This window comes from Triticum aestivum, chromosome 2B (assembly GCF_018294505.1).
Source record: "Triticum aestivum cultivar Chinese Spring chromosome 2B, IWGSC CS RefSeq v2.1, whole genome shotgun sequence".
NCBI classification, from domain to species: Eukaryota; Viridiplantae; Streptophyta; class Magnoliopsida; order Poales; family Poaceae; genus Triticum; species Triticum aestivum.
Window position 1 is genome coordinate 588,460,028 of NC_057798.1, and position 17,758 is coordinate 588,477,785.

Consider the following 17,758-nt stretch of genomic DNA (forward strand, 5'->3'; position numbering starts at 1 on the left):
GGTGATGGGCTAGAGTGAAATGATCATGTCGGTGATGTGAGTGATGTGTTGAACACGATTTGGTAAAGGTATCGATGAGAGGCCATGTAGGAGTACATGGTGGGTTGTTTCATTGGAACCGTCCTTAATCACTGAGATCTGTATGTGTGATTTAAGATCAGCTACTACCATGCATCGGGATCCTTAATTGACCCTCTCGGCTTCTTAACCACCCTTGTCCACTGTCTAGGAGTTGCAAGTAGTTTCTGGTGTTTGTAGTATACTGGAGGCCGTGCGCAGTGCTGACCCTCTGGGTGGGCTGTGATGCAGTAGCTACGTGGCCGGGCATGGCTGGCGCCTGTTTGGTGTCTCGGAACCCTGTACACATCGTTCGGGGCTGTATGTGGAAACCTCGGCCGGACTCCCTGCGGATGGAACATGAATAGGCGATAAACCTGGACTAGAGACTTGAGTGTTTAGGTAGGCCATGGCCGGCACCCTCGTTGGGCTTCTGCGTGAAGGTTGCCGAGTACATGTGTAAACGGCGATAAGTGGTGGAAGCGTGTGTGAAGAAGTACACCCCTGCAGGGTACAAAACTATGCGAATAGCCGCATCCGCGGTAAAGGACTACTTGGTTGCCTATACAGTTCATAGACAAGTAAATGGATACTCCTAAAAGCCTGAAGACAAGTGTGAGTGTCGTGGATGGCCCTTCTATAGGATGACGGAGGAGGATCCGCGGTAGTGTATTGTTGTGGTGAGTAGTGGACTCGTGTGCACAAAACATTTACAAGTTGCTGTCTCGTAGGATAGCTTAGCCAAGAGTCAAAGCTGGCTTGCTACAATTAACTCCACTATCCCTTTGTTGATAATGTGCATGTATGTAGGATCTGATGTAAGTCTTGCTGAGTACCTTTGTACTCATGTTTGCTTAATTACTGTTGCGGAAGAGAATGCCGCCCCTTTCGATGGGTTCTATGTAGATCTCGACATTGATGAGTAGCTTGATGCCCAGGTGGTGACCCTGAGCTTGTGAAGGGCCTTTGTGGATAGACAGGCTTCGTCAAGCCTTCTTTCCTTCTAGTTGTATGTGCTTGTATGTTTGTATGACTTGAGTGTTGGGTTGTGTGACCCCTACCTGTATGAACATGATATGTATGGCTCTCTGGAGCCTTTAAATAAAGTACTTGAGTTGTAGAGTTTTGTTGTGATGCCATGTTGTATTTGCACATATCGAGCATATTGTGTGTATGTTTGAAATGCTTGGTATGTGTGGGATCTGACTACCTAGTTGTTTATCCTTGGTAGCCTCTCTTATGGGGAAATGTAGTCTAGTGCTTCCACTGAGCCATGGTAGTCTGCTACAGCCCGGTTTACCGGAGTCCTGTTAGCCCAGTTGTTACCGCTCCGGAACACTTAGACTTGCCGGCATGTGGCCTTATTCGTTCCTATGTCTGTCCCTTCGGGGAAATGTCACACGGTTTCTACCGGAGTCCTGTTAGCCTGCTACAGCCCGGATTCTCCGGAGTCCTGCTAGCCCAGCTGCTACAGCGCGGATTCACTCGCTGATGACTGACACGTTCGTTGCTGGGTCATGTATGCCTGTCCCTGTAAGTTAGTGCCACTTTGGGTTCACAACTAGCCATGTCAGCCCGGGTTCTTTTTCATACGGATGCTAGCGACACTATCATATACGTGAGCCAAAAGGCGCAAATAGTCTCGGGCCTGGTAAGGCGACACCCGTGGGAATACCGTGCGTGAGGCCGCAAAGTGATATGAGGTGTTACATGGTAGATCGGTGTGGCATTAGGATCGGGGTCCTGACAGCGTTGGCATCAGAGCCGGACTGCCTGTAGGTTCTTCAAGCCAAACTGGTCGATGTCGAGTCTAGAAATGCTTTAGTTATATGTAGGGGAATTGATTGTTGGAGGGAACACAAGGCTCTTTTTACTCCTTTACCTTATGCCCTTCCGATCTGAGTCATCCTCTTCTCTTTCTACGTGGGTTCAGGACTAGGATCTCATCTCTCTATCAGGTTCACGTGTTACTACTCTGTAGAATTTTAGGATTGTTGGTTCCAGGCCTTGGTTCAGTTTCTACTACCTGTAGTATGTTGTCAGTTGGACCCAGAACCTTGATATGATGTTATTGAGTGGCTTTGGATACTGTTGTGAATGTCTCAAATCTTTTTCTGAGCATTTACAGCCGTTATGCTGCCCGATTTCTCCTAGAAATTCTAATGCCTTTGCATTACTTCGTGTTTTAGATGGCTTCCCGCACCCCACATCAGGTGATGAAGAAGAAGAAGAAGAAGAAGAAGAGGTTAGGGGTGGATCGGCGTCGATGGAACCGGGTCGAGGTTAGCGGTGCGTCGGCGCCGACGGAATCGGGTCGAGGATCACCGGTTCCCAAGGGGTCGAGGGTCGGGGTAGAGGGTTGAGGATCGAGGGGCGAGGTGTCGAGGGTCTAGGGGTCGATGGTCGAGGATATTCCAGTCTGAGTGCTGACCAACTGGTGTCTTAGCTTAAGATGAGGATGTCCCCGAGCTGAAGGTCATGAAACATGAAGGGAAAATATATATCAAGAATGACATAACACTACATCAAATGATAAGGTAGAAAGAATTGCACTTTGAAATGCAAGATAAAGAATACTTGAGCTCCTCTGAAAAGAATCTCGATCAACACTTCGAGAAGTAATTAAATCCTTGATGAACTATCATGTAGAACCTCCATGAAGAACTCCGGTAATAAAAGAATGATCAAAAGAAGTGAAGGATGAAAAGAATAAGATGAACCCTTGAAATGATTAAATGGAGCTTCGCGATGAGATAATGCGGAAAAACTTGGAACTCCGGAAAAGAAAGATGAAACAATTGAAACCGAGAATTTGATGAACCTCCAGAATAAGGAATTAATCACTTGGATGAAACAAGAATAAGAATTACATTATGCTTATCCTTCACCAATTTAAATTGATGACAAGTAACAGATTTGGCATACTACTTTTTTTGTGGAAAGGATTAAAGAGAGGTATAGCTTAAACTTGAGAAAGTCTTGAACGAACCACCGGTAGGGTTGAAACAATGAATAATTAATATGATAACGAAGGGAAAGAAGTCTTGAATGAACCACCGTAAGAATTAAAATGACCGAAGAAAGATAAAGGAACACCGGGAAGAATTATAAAATGAACAAATATACTTGAGAGAATTTAGATGCAAGTGAACGAAGAGATCCCGAGCTGATGAGAATACTTGAATGATGCACCGGTAAGATTAGGAGAACGATAACTGAAAGCTGGGAATGAATATAAACCCGAAATGATGGCCTTCGGAGAATCAAATTGAAAAGACTCCTGAATTGCTCCGGAAGGGTGAAAAGAATTCTCACAATCGAAAGCAATTACGAGAGGATGGCAACAAGCTTGAAGATTGCATCTGGAAGAATGGGTAAGATTTGGAGGAGAAACTCTTCTTCGTTGTTCAAATGTTGAGAATGACGATGAGAAAGACCACCATGAATTGTTGATATACTCCGGGAGATTGAAAAACGAAGAGGTTGAGTCAACAATGAAAAGAATTTGAAAGATCTTGAAGGAAGACATTTGACTGATGATAACTCATTCTTACGTCAAACTTGGAAAAGAATTTGAGCGTAACTCCGGGAAAATTAGAAGAGTCAGGAAAGATCCTGGAAAAAGACCTGTGGGTTAGGGCCCACTCAAAAGATACACCGTTGAACAATTACTTGAAAGGGAAATTGCACCGGTAAGAATTAAATGGCTTGAATGAGATAACAACCTCGAAAAGAGCTTGAACGAAAGCAGAGTGGAAACATGAATCTTCGAGATATCTTCAGCACTTCAGATCAATTGAATAGAGATAAGTGGATGATTAAGAAGTGCACCGACATGAGAAGGCATTTTAAACGAGGAAAGGAATATGATCAACAAGGCTTGAATTGAATCCACCGGAGAAGAAAGAGAACAAAGAGTGATGAACTAGAAGCTCCGTTAGAATCTTCCTGAGAACCACCAGATAAGAACATTGACGGAAAAGAGTGGAGAGACTTCACACCCATACGATGGATACTTGATTAAGAAATATGAGTCCTTGAAGAAAAAGGGTGGGAGGGCGGGAAAACAAAAGACAGCTCGGGACGGATGAAACGAACACCGTTGAGAAAGCTTGGATCTTGCAAATGGGAAAAATGATAGGATCAACTTGAAGAGGATCGCACCGGTTGGAAATAGAATTGAGATGACAATCTCGATAAATAAGAAGGGTTACTATTCACATAGGAATATGAGAACACCGCTTAGGAAAGGTATGGAATCAAAACTTGACATTGAAGCAACTCGAATACCACAACTGAAAACAAAAACAAAGGATTGGCTTGCAAAATAAGCTGGAAACAAACATATGATAGATCCCATATCGTATCATGTGTCTATTGGAAAGATATTCTAGGAGCTACTTGAATTCCCACTTATAAACTCCCGAAACTTTTTGGTTATGCAATCAGGTGTTGGGGATATAGGGGAAGCATAATATCTCACCCAAACTAACAAATCCTACATCCAGCTGTATCCATCCTTCAACACATAACCAAGAAACCTTCGGAAATCATTTACCTCAACCTTCGAAAAGCATCCATTATACGAGTTATGGAAATACTCCCGAACTCCCGCCCCAGTACTAGGTGGCATCGAGGTTATCTCACCAACAACTGCATAAAAGAGATTTTCGATGTCGTCGAAACTCGGGTATTCCAGAATTGCAACGATAAAATTGTGACGACAACACCTTGGAGCTCAACTCCCCAGGACACTGCCACAACCCATAAATGTCAGGAGGCACCAAGAACAATGTTCTCGTCACAAAACCATTGGAACGATTCCAAGATACCCGCGTGATCCTAAAAAAATTCATGAAATTTGAGGAGAGAAGAGTCAAAACTCTACGTCAGGAGACCTCACCAGAGCGACGAAGGTACTGAGGAGTAAAAAGAATCCTACTCTCCGATATATATAATCCTATAAGACTCAAAACATTTTTCTAGACTCAACAACGTCAGCGATTTGATCAAGCAAGGGGCTCCTAAGTCAGGGATGGCTCTGATACCAACTTGTAACACCCATGATGCGGCTATATCTCCCACGTGTCGGGGCACGACTTAGAGGCATAACCGCATGGTAGGCATGTCGCAAGTGGGGTAATCTTTACACATCCCATGTATTCAATAAGGAAGGGATAAAGAGTTGTCTTACAATCGCCACTTCAAACAATACATAAATATAGCATTACATCATCCAGAATACAATCAAGGTCCGACTACGGAGCCAACATAAATAAAAGACAACCCCAAATGCTAGATCCACGATCGCTCCAACTGGGCTCCACTACTGATCAAAAGGAAACGAAACACAACAACGAAAAGGTCTTCATCAAGCTCCCGCTTGAGCTCGGTTGCGTCACCTGCACTGGTATCATCGGCACCTGCAAACTGGTTTTGGAAGTAACTGTGAGTCACGGGGACTCAGCAATCTCACACCCTCGCGATCAAGACTATTTAAGCTTAAGGGTAGGAAAAGGTAGTGAGGTGGAGCTGCAGCAAGCACTAGCTTATATGGTGGCTAACTTACGCAAATGAGAGCGAGAAGAGAAGCAAAGCACGGTCGTAAACTAGAAGTGATCAAGAAGTGATCTTGAAACTACTTACTTTCAAGCATAACACAAGAACCATGTTCACTTCCCGGACCCCGCCGAGAAGAGACCATCACGGCTACACACGCGGTTTATTCATTTTAATTAAGTTAAGTGTCAAGTTTTCTACAACCGGATATTTACCAATTCCCATCTGCCCATAACCGCAGGCACGGCTTTTGAAAGTTCATAACCCTGCAGGGGTGTACCAACTTAGTCCATCACAAGCTCTCATGGTCAACGCAGGATATTCCTTCTCCCAGGAAGACCCGATCAGACTCGGAATCCCGGTTACAAGACATTTCGACAATGGTAAAACAAGACCATCAAGACCACCCGATGCGCCGACATCCTGATAGGAGCTGCACATATCTCGTTCTCAGGGCAACACCGGATGAGCGCTCCGTACAACTAAAACCAGCCCTCAAGTTTCCCCGAGGTGGCGCTGCAAAGGACTCTAGTTTGGACCAACACTTAGAGAAGCACTGGCCCGAGGGGGGGGCGTTAAAATAAAGATGACCCTTGAGTCTGCAGAACCCAAGGGAAGGTGATAGGTTGTTAGTACAAATGTAAAACCAAGGTTGGGCCTTGCTGGAGGAGTTTTATTCAAAGCAAACTGTCAAGGGGTTCCCATAACACCCAACCGCGTAAGGGACACAAAATCAAGGAACATAACACCGGTATGATGGAAACTAGGGCGGCAAGAGTGGTACAAAACACCAGGCATAAGGCCGAGCCTTCCATCCTTTACCAAGTATATAGGTGCATTAAAGTAAACAAGATATAATAATGATATCCCAACAATAACCATGTTCCAACAAGGAACAAACTCCATCTTCACCTGCAACTAGCAATGCTACAAGAGGGGCTGAGCAAAGCGGTAACATAGCCAAACAACGGTTTGCTAGGAAAAGGTGGGTGAGAGGCTTGACATGGCAATATGGGAGGCATGATAAAGCAAGTGGTAGGTATCATGGCATAGCAATAGAGCGAGCAACTAGCAAGCAAAGATAGAAGTGATTTCGAGGGTATGGTCATCTTGCCTGCAAAGTTCTTCGAGTTGACGAAAGCTTGATCCTCATAAGAGTAATCAACGGGTTCCTCAATCATGTACTCGACTCTCGGCTCTACCCAAAGCAAGAACACAAGAAAAGGAAACAACAATCAACCACGGTGCAATGCGCAAGCAACATGATGCAAAACATGGCATGATATGCGAGATGTGATATGCAATGCATATGCTTGCTTCGGGAGGGAAAGATTGAACCAAGCCTCAACTTGGCAAACCAAGTGTGCCGCTGGAAAGATGAGTTGATTTCGGTCGAAATCGATATGAAGATCACCGGAATCGGATGCACGGCTTGCAAATGGCAAGCAAAACAAGAATGGCACAATTCTGCGATTAACAGCATGATGACATCTAGAATGCAACACGAAACTAAGCTACTGCACTCCAACATAGCAACAAATCATATGGCAGTGATCTACTCATGATGCTTGACAAAATATGAACACTGAGCTATGGCTAAATCACACAAGAGCAGGTTAAAACTAGCATGGCAAAAGTGCAAACTATATCAGCTTCACAGACTTGGTGAAAATAACATGCCAGGAATTAACATCAGCAAGCAATGTTTAGATCAAGCAAACGACATGCTACATGAAAATATCATAGCAAAACAAGGCATGACAAGAATCTACTCAAAGCATAGAACAAAAGTCCCTTACTTACCATAAGCCAAAAAGGATCAGAAGATATGATGGAAACCATGTAAACATAGCAAGTTTCGTTAACAGATTCAGACTTAGCAGAAAACAGAGCATGTCATAAACAGAATTATGAAGGCATCTTTGCGAGCTCGATGCACTCAACACAAGGCATTGCATGACAAGCTAAGCATACTACCATCAAGAAGACGTGTTCAAGAAGCTAACCATGGCAAGAACAAGTTTAAAGCATGCTTGGATCAACTACAACAACCATGGCAAAATTGATTAACATGTAAACAATCTGCCAGGAACATTTTATAGCAAAAGTAGAGCAAGATTAAGTCATGCTACGGCACTCCATAATTGCAAACAGGGGCATTGATAAATAGAGAATAACCATATGTCCAAATTATCCTTACTAAAGCAACTCAAATAAAGCATGTATCACACTGTAGCAACATGAATACATGGCATAAAAATAACAGCAGACAGACAACCAAAATCCTGAGATCCTGAAATCAGCAATATCACGAAGGCTACTTTGCATGCTTGTGCTAGTCACCACATTGATCACAAAAATACATGGCATACACCCCTGTAAAGATGGCATGGCATAGACCAAAACAAATGTAGAGCTCATGCCCATATGCAGCACACAACAAATGTAGCAAAAATGACAAATGCTCATACTCTGCTAAGAATCAGCACCTAACATTTTATAGCACTCTTGCATCAACTATTTGGGCATCAAGATGGACTCAAATAAGCATGGAACAATGGAAAAAAATTAAGAGCACATCCTAATGAACATTTTGATATATCATGCATGCAAAATGGATCTATGGATGAGGAGTTATGGCATGTTGAACAGGGCGCCGGAGGACGTAGGAGTGTCGGATTGCAAAACGGACAACAGGGAAAATGCTCGGATGCATGAGACGAACACGTATGCAAAAGCGATGCACATGATGACATGATATGAGATGCATGACATGAACAAAATGCAAAACAAGAACAAAACCCAACCACGAAGGAAAACTCCTATCGCATCTCCGGAAAAGGCAAGAGTCGGATTTACCAAAATGGAAAGTTGTATCTGGGGAGTTACATCCATGCAGGATGCTGCTTACTCGATGATGACTATTATGCGGGCTAGGCTTGCTTTGCTTCGGAACACTGAGTTCCGCTATATGCCAGCATCACTCCCTGGGGCAGAAGGTTACTACTCGGCTCTTTACACCGACTCTGCTCATGAGGATTCGCTACTCCGCACTACCACATAGTTGCTTGAGGATAAGGACTGCGAGAATCGTTCCTTGCGATTGGAGCTTTTCAACACTCGATCTGATCATTGGGCTACTCTGACACGGTTTGCACCTGCTGTGCAGGCTGGGTATATGGATATGCGGGATTTGTACCCCGTGCGGTCTGGTCTGCCGGATCGTATGGATTGGCGTGATGTAGGAGGCATCACTCCTCCCCATGGACCTCGTCTTCCACTGTTCGTTGGACCCAAGCCACATCCGAGTCCTTATGGACCACAAGCTCCACAGGATCGACTGTTTCCAGATGATCACGTCCAGCTTCCAGGACATGGGGGTAATCTCTATGAAGATTACTACGGAGATGTCTGAGCTGATGGTAGCACCACTAGTATTGTAACAGTTGTATCATCCACAGTCCTGCGTGACTCGTGGGATATGACTAGTGTGTACTAATTCCGGAGGTGTAGAAAAATAATGTATAGGAGCTTGGGATGCCTCCGAATCAATGTAATCTTCCTTTCACCGCAGTTATACTTCCGTTTGGTCTTGTACTAAACCGTGTATGGTGTGTATAACCGATGGTATAAATATGGCAGTTTCTGTATTACCATGTCATACAGATGATCATCTTGCATTCCGAGTCATCCATTACATTCTGCACTTCTATGTCAGAATTTTGTCATCCTTGTCTAAACCGTTGTTTTGATTTTCCTAGGATGGTCAACACCCGAAACAACCCTGCTGCCCCGGAGCAGGCTGAAGGCAGTGGGGCTAGACATGCGAATCTGCCTCATCCTCCTTCCTTGGCCGAGGTCTTGCTGGAGGCCGAAAGGAATAAACGCGAGACCAACCGATTGCTGGAATGCATCGAGCAGAACACTGCACATCACCAAAGGAACGAGTGTCTATCAATGACTTTATCAAGTTGTACCCACCAACCTTCCATCATTCCGTCGAGCCCCTCGACGCGGATGATTGGCTCCACAACATTACCGATAAGCTGCGTTCTGCAAGCGTAGCCGAAGCTAACAAAGTCACTTATGCTACTTATCGCCTTGAAGGCCCTGCTAGCTTTTGGTGGGAAAACTATGAGGCTATGCGCCCAGCTGGATAGATCACCACTTGGGTTGAGTTCAACGAGGCTTTCCATGAGCATCACATCCCGGAAGGTCTTATGGATCGTAAGAGGGAGGAGTTCTGCAATTTCACTCAAGGCAAACTGACCGTAGATGCATACAGCCATGAGTTTGGAAACTTGTCACGCTATGCACCTGAGGAAGTGTCCACCGACGCCAAGAAGCAGGCGAGGTTCCGAAAGGGACTTAGCCCCAAGCTTTGTCGTGATCTCCGTCTGCATGAGTGCACCTCCTTCCAGAAGCTTGTGAACAAAGCCATCAGTGCTGAAACGGGCCAGACTGACTATGAAGCTACATGCAAGCATTCCCGTGATTTTGGTTCTTCATCCGGTTCTGGCTCTCAGAAGCGCCGGGTGTGGATTTCAAACACAACTTTGCCAACCAGGTTCACTCCGAGGCCATCCTATGAGGCGCCTCATCCAACCTAGCAGTATGCGCCGCCTAAGACTTACGGTGGACCAGCCGCCAATGCTGCCCCATGCACTAACACTGTGAAATGCTTCAAGTGCGGAGAGCCAGGTCACTACCTTCGAGAGTGTCCCCATAACTACAACCCCAACCAGCCTGGAAAGTCCGTTGGCCGTGGTAAACCAGCGGGGAAGGTGTCCTATGCCAAGCCAGCCACCACTGCACGTGGCCATGTCAACTATGTCTTAGCCGAGGAGGCTCATGATGATCCCAACGTCGTTCTTGGTACGCTCCTTGTTAATTGTCATCTGGCATCTGTTCTTTTTGATACTGGAGCATCTCATTCATTCAATTACGAGAGCTATGCTCGATTGCACAACACGAAATTCTATGACACGCCCACCACCATGGAAATTCAAACTCCTGGCTCTAGATGGCAAACTTCTACAGTAAGCCATGGGAATGAAATTCTTGTCGATAGACTGGTTTTCCTTGCATCTTGTTTAGCTCTCAAGTCCTCGGACATAAACCTCATCTTGGGTATGAACTGGATGTTAGCCCATTATGCTAAGATTGATTGTGCCACTAGAACTGTTCAACTTACACATCCATCGGGCAAGACAGTCAATGTCTTAACCCGAGTGTCTAAGTGCCAGCTCTGCTCTCTCAATGCCAGTCCTCTTCCAGACCTCGAAGACATACCGGTAGTCCATGATTTTCCGGATGTCTTTCCAGAAGAACTACTAGGTGTTCCACCTGACAGAGATGTCGAGTTCTTAATAGATCTTATTCCAGGAACTGTCCCAATCTCTGGAAGACCCTATAAGATGGCACCCCTAGAACTAGCTGAGCTTAAGAAACAACTCGATGAGTCCTTGAAAAAGGGTTTCATCCGTCCTAGTTCTTCCCCATGGGCTTGTCCCGTCCTCTTCGTCAAGAAGAAGGATGGTACGGATCGGATGGTTGTAGATTATCGACCCGTCAACTTGGTCACAATAAAAAACAAGTATCCGCTCCCCAGGATCAACGACCTGTATGATCAGCTAGCTGGATCCTCAGACTTCTCTAAGATGGATTTGAGCTTGGGCTACCATCAAATCAAAATCAAGAACGAGGACATTCCCAAAATGGCCTTTGTTACTCATTATGGCCAATACGAGTACACTGTCATGTCCTTAGGTTTAACCAATGCCCCAGCCACTTTCTCTCGGTTAATGAACTCGATCTTCATGGAGTATTTGGATAAGTTCGCCGTGGTTTACCTCGATGATATACTCATCTACTCCAAGAATGAGGAAGAACACGCCAAGCATCTAAGGCTAGTGTTGATGAAACTTCGAGAGCACCGCCTTTATGCCAAATTTTCTAAGTGTGAATTCTGGTTGCCAGAAGTAACCTACCTAGGCCATGTAATATCTGGTAAGGGTATTGCTGTCAATCGCGAGCGAGTTCAGGCCGTTCTTAATTGGACACCACCTGAATCGGTCAAGCAAGTTCGGAGTTTCCTTGGCTTAGCGAGCTATTATCGCTGCTTTCAGTACACCACGACACTACAAAGACGACATGCGGCTGTTGGTAAAAGTGAGCATCGCCGACACTTTTTTTTGGCCGAAACTATTCCAACACACAGCATCTAAGTGTTAGATAAGCTCATGTCACATTATCTGTCACCAAAGCACCATGAAATCACCGACGTAATTTCTGTCGGCGTATGGAGTCTTTAGTGATTGTCTGTGTGTCGCCGATTCATGAGGACACAAAAAGTGTTGGCATTGTTTGCTTCGGCCCATATAAAAAAATTGGCGCTGAAAGAAGGCCATGCGCACGCTATGTGAAACACTCATTCGGGGCGGACTAGCAAAAAAACACACATCTCTATCGCCCCCTCACACAGAAATACCAACCTCACCTCTCTCCTCTCGTCACCCACACCCTAAACCTAACCCGATTCCGCCGCCGCCGCCACCGCCCGTCTGCGCCGCGGCCCCCGACCTGCGCGCCGCCGCCCTTCCACTGGTCCCCTCGCGCCACATCATCCCGACCCCAACCTCCCTCTAGCCCACAGTGCACCATCCTCCCAGTAGCAGCAAGCCGTCCACCGCGGCAGGAGCAGCAGCGGCACCGAGGAGAAGCAGCGCCGTCAACCACCACCGGATAGATGCAGCAGCACCTTCCACCAGTGAGGAGAAGCAGTACCGTCAGCCACGGAGGATCCACCGTGGTTTCCTGCTGATCTTCTTTCCTCCGCCCAGCCTACAAAATTAAAGAGGTAAGCTTTTGCCCCCATTTTACTGAACTGAAACTGAAACAGATAGATCTATCTTGCAGTGGTTGTTTTAGTTCATCACAGATAGATCTCTGTTGCAATCACATGAACACATCAGTTTTAAGCTAAAGCAAATTATTGTAGATGTGTTTTGAAAATCTTAATTTGATGAAACAAAGCCACTGGAAAAAAAACTTTTTGTGTCCCCACGTGGATGTGCTTTTTGTCTCCACATGGATCGAAATTCATATCGCTCTATAATGCCCTGCTCAGGGGAGATCGGGATGCTGCGCGCCGCGCCCTGCTTGGATCTGATGGAGCGGGGGAGATAGTGGTCGGGGCATGGGATGGCGCCTTCGTCGTCAGACCATTGGGATTCAGCATATTTCTGCAGTCTTCTTTAGAGATCAGGAGGGTTCGATTCAACACAATTCCGGGCTTGGGTTCCTGTCGAACAAAATCATCTCGACAGCATTCCTCTTTCTTGCTTCTTATTAGTCAAACTCTGAAATCAATTTCTATATTTTAGTGGGTACTTAATTGATTTGATAGGCTATATCTACGTGTGATGCATCAACTAGGCTTTGTAAATGGATACATAGTGTTTTCTGGTTATTTTCTTCAATAATTATGTGTTCCCATTTCTCCCACTCAACATGTTACAGAATTTAGTGATTAACATTTATCTACCGAATTACAATTCAGTCAAGCATTACAATCTTTATGCCAAAACTAAACAATAGAACAAAGTCTGCGTGGGATTTGTATTGCCAGCTATGGCTTCAAAAAACAAAACCAATAGTAAGTTATTTATGTACTAATTCCCCTAATGATATTAGCATATGTTGTTTGAATTTAACTATTGAAGAGCACATGAATGGTACTAGCATCTAGGATTGAGGGATTAAAAGTTTACAAAATTTCAAAGAAATTGTATGTTGGTTTCATCTCTTTGTTGTTCTGAAATTGCCGCCCTTGTTGAATTGTTCTCTATCACATCTAAAGCAAAATTTTACAGTTAGCATATGTGATGGACTATATTTTTAATTGGGGCTCGAGTATAATGGACTGGGAATCATTCTCTTAATGATCTGGTACTCTTGAACTCGTGCATGAAACGTGCTTTTGTCATATATATTTCTCCCGAGGTTTGTGGGGAATAAGAAATTTAGATAAAGATATGATATCTACACATATAGTATATCTTAAAGTCTGAAAGTCAGTCTTTCACTGTCCCTTTGAACCTTCTTCCCAACCTTTGAGGATGTACATAGCACCCTGCAGAGATAACTTTTTTTAGATGTGTAGAGCACTTCTTGATGTTCATCTTACCAGCTAGATCTCACATGTAACAACTATGCGGTAGAATAAACTTTTGCGAACACAAGAAAAAATTGCATTCTGCTGGATTTTCTGTTACAGTTTTCATGTTGTTTTTTTCCTGTTGAGGGGGACTATTCAAATATGCTGATGGTCTAAAAAAACCTATGTATACATTAACATCAAACAATTATGCAGAAAGTGGACCTTTTAAGTTCAGGAAAACCGCTTGATGTCATTTCACTCGGTAAATGTCAGTCTGGTTTAGTCTTCTCTAAAGCTATTTGACCCCAGCTACATGGTCCAGTAGCAATAACAGCCACATGATGGCCAATTCAGAAATACCTTTAGTGATATGTTGGAGTACAACCACATGGTTAGAGTTTCCATGTTAAATCACTCCTTTCTTTTATTAATACTTATTTGGTGAAGTTCTTGGCTGCAATATTACAAAGTTCATGTGAATGTTGTATTGAAAAGAGAGGTGGAGCTTGCTTGTGGATATGATGGAATGCAAACAATGGGCGATGCTCACCACATGTCCATTGCATGGCCATCAAATAGGGTAAAAATATATTTTATACATTTTCCTATTCTAGCGTAAACTATCACCTGATGCAAACTAATTGTTATTTTTGTAGATCAAACCTTGCTCCAAGTCATGGTTGTCGTCATCGCAGAGTTCAGTTATTATTCCTGTCAACATCACCATGTTCTATCTGACACTTGGAACTGAGAGCAAGTAGTATACCACTACCAGTACCTCTAGTAGTGTGGATCAACATGTTTTTGCAATTCTGTTGTCGAAAGTATTTTATTTTCATTCATCTAGTATTGTGGATCGGCATGTTTTGTCTAGTTTATATTACATCTGTTTGTGACCTGGTACATCTATTTCTGACCTGTTTGTGTCCTGGTGCAATCTTCAATGCTTGTTTTTCTATTTCTCGTTCCTCGTTCTGTCCTATGGAGAATGGGGAAAACATGTGAAAGCTCAAGATCTTTCTGTAACTAAAAGTTCTATCATATGCACTAGTTCAATCCCATTAAAGTTCCACTAATGCACTAAAATTTATCATTCCTGCAATTGATTCCTAGAATTTACTGGCCTTATCTCTCCACCTGAATCTTTGGTTGATTGTTCCTTCTATACTGGATCATATTTACTGGCCTTATCTCTCCACATGAATCTTCGGCTCCCCTGCTATTTGATGTTGAAGAACTAACAAGTACCGATGGTTTCCTTAGGTAGGAAACATCATTTTGTACTATATCATCTCTTTTGGACTGAAAATATAGAACATATATGTTTTGTACAGAACTTTTAGCAGCAGTCACCACACTATTTTTTATCATGTCTTTTGGACTGAAATAAATAACATTTTGTACAGTATATAACTAGCTATGAGGATGCTGATTGTTGTTGCACAGGAAACAACATTACATAATAAAAATATTCTTTGAGTTCTTATTATGGACTGACAAGGTACTGTAGCTTAGGGTTGTGTGTCAGATTGATATATTATGGAAACCCCGCTCCCGAGCAGGGCTAGTACAAGAATTAGTAAAACTTATTGTTAAGCAAAATGGTTTGCACGTCACTAACTTGGTATAGATCCATAAGAAAACACTAACATTGCTGAGAATAGCTTCGGATGCAATACAGTCCAGAAAATCACGTCTCTTCCATCCTGCCCTCATTTTCTTGCATGTCCTTCTCATTTTCTAAAATTGCTCAAAGATACAAGTTCTTTTGCAGGGACAAACGGGAGAAAGTAGCATGTACTGAAGTTGATCTAGGATGTTCTGTTGTTCATATGGAAGTTGATATCGGCTTGATCAAAGACCGGGTATCTCCCATAATATTTTGTAGTAGCCAAGTGATCGAACATTTGGTCTCTTGAGAACTTGCTCATCATATTTTGTAACTGGCCATGACCTGAATGTCGACTTGTATTTTTCCTTAATGGCTGGAGCTAACTTGAGTGAAGAAAACTAGTGAATCTTCTATATACTAGATGACCCGTTGCGCCAATGGCGCAAAGGCCGAATGTAAGCCAGGTATTGTAAGAATGTGCATTAACATATTGTTGTTCGAAAAGCGTAGCTCATGATACTATATGCAGCAAACAAGCGATAGTCATACGCATAGGATTGTCATGGTTTGTTTTATGTAAGATTGAAAATGATGCACTAAGTCATGTAGGAAAGGATTTTTGTGATCTGTTTAGATTGGATAGACAATCATGCAGAGGCCTTTTGTAGTTGAAGATGAAAGCATATATTTATTTTATCATGGTTGTTTCAAAAGCATACCGAAGCATCAAATAATCAATAGCTAAATGCACAGGATGGTCATAGTGGATTACGTAAGATCCAAAAGGATAATAAACACAGAAGTCTTGATAGGCTTTATACTAATATTAAGTTATATAGCAAGGGTTTTTTGTAGTTGGCTTATATTGAGTAGATGATCAGATGCAGTCCCTTGAAAGTGCATTTGAAGGCGAAAGCATATGCTTGCCCTTTGTTCATGTGTGCGTGACGGAAGAAGTTGCTCCAACCTTTAGTGATGGTGGCCCTTTTTGTCAACACCCTTGATAAAGCGGGTTGTGACAGCGGTAGTTCCATCTCCAGTAGGGATTGGCAGTTCACCACAGTCAGCATCCATGTGTGGGAAAAGGGAGCCCGTAGAAAAGGGAATGCTAAAGTACCCAAAATAAAAGTAAAGGTTAGTTACTATATCATTTTATACCATGCTATTATATGAAATTGGACAGAGCAATTGCAAAGGATTACCATTCTTTTGCCGTCTGTTGCAAATGTTTCTGTCATGTGGCACACATAGTAGCGATTAGGTTTGGTGGTGCTGCGGATGATCTTTCACACTCTACAAACATTATGGTTGTAGCACAATGTGGCGACTAAACTCATCTAAGTAGTGGATGCAAGGCTCACCTATGTTAAATTGTATAAAGCTATATCTTTTAGCAGATGTCGTGAGAGTTGTTGGAATGAGAGGAGTAATGTAGCCCTTAACACAGAGAATGTTCTTTCCTGCCTTTAGATGGATTTTTTGCCTTTCAATCCTGCCCAATGAGGCGCACTCGATCCCACATATATTCAAACATGCATGAACTCTAGATGAACCGCTAGCTGCATTCCACTCCACTCCATTCCACCCCCACCCTCTCTACTTCCCCTTCGCCCCCAAACTCCTTTCGGGCGATATCCGGCATGGCGGTCAGCGGATCCGAGTCCTACGCATCTTGATCCGTTGACTGGAAACTTGTCCCACGCAGCCTCTAGGAGAAGATGGTTGTCCGCATTGTGCTCCGTCGATCTCGGGAGGAGTCTGCCCAACATCGCTCAGACTCCATCTAGCGGGAACCCATTGCGTCCACCCAAATGACGCACGGATCCGGTGCGACGCGCGTCGCCACTGCCTCGCTGGAGGCGGTGTGATCCGTCTGGTGTCTGAACGCTGTGGCGGATGCTCAACCGCTTCATTAGTGCACCGAGGCGGAGGTGCACATCCGCTTCATGTCAGATGCAAATATGGCGTTATGTTCCCACCATGCGAGGCAATGGGCGTGGGAGGCGACGATAGCCCTCGCGACAGACATCGGCGTGACGGAGTCGCACTACTCGACGCTGCAGCGGGTGATCGGTGACCCCTGAGCCACAACTGCGTTCAAGATGGACGTGTCGGCCTTCGACCACGGCGGATCCATCGTCGAGCTCATTTCCACCGGCGACATGCAGGCTCCAGTCATGGGATACATCGGCACCTCGAGTCCCATGAGCTGATGCGTGTCCCATGTCCTACTCTACCTCGTCGGTGACCGCACTTCCACTCCAAGGGGCACAACCAGCCGTTGGACATGGACACTGCCGGAACAATAATGATGGTCACCGGCGAAATTTTAGAATAGTTTCATGTTACATGTAATTGTATAAATTTGA

At 44.2% G+C, this 17,758-nt stretch overlaps 1 long non-coding RNA gene across 2 annotated transcripts; it reads left to right on the forward strand.

Moving 5' to 3' along the window:
- Positions 1–12,043: 12,043 nt before the first annotated feature.
- Positions 12,044–15,893, forward strand: LOC123046182 (uncharacterized). Of its 2 annotated transcripts, XR_006422016.1 has the most exons (4): positions 12,044–12,475; positions 12,746–14,357; positions 14,434–14,534; positions 15,552–15,893. It is a non-coding gene; the product is annotated as an uncharacterized lncRNA (long non-coding RNA). The 2 variants fall into 2 exon arrangements; XR_006422015.1 differs by lacking the exon at positions 15,552–15,893 and having other exon boundaries at positions 14,434–14,721.
- The last annotated feature ends 1,865 nt before the right edge of the window (positions 15,894–17,758 follow it).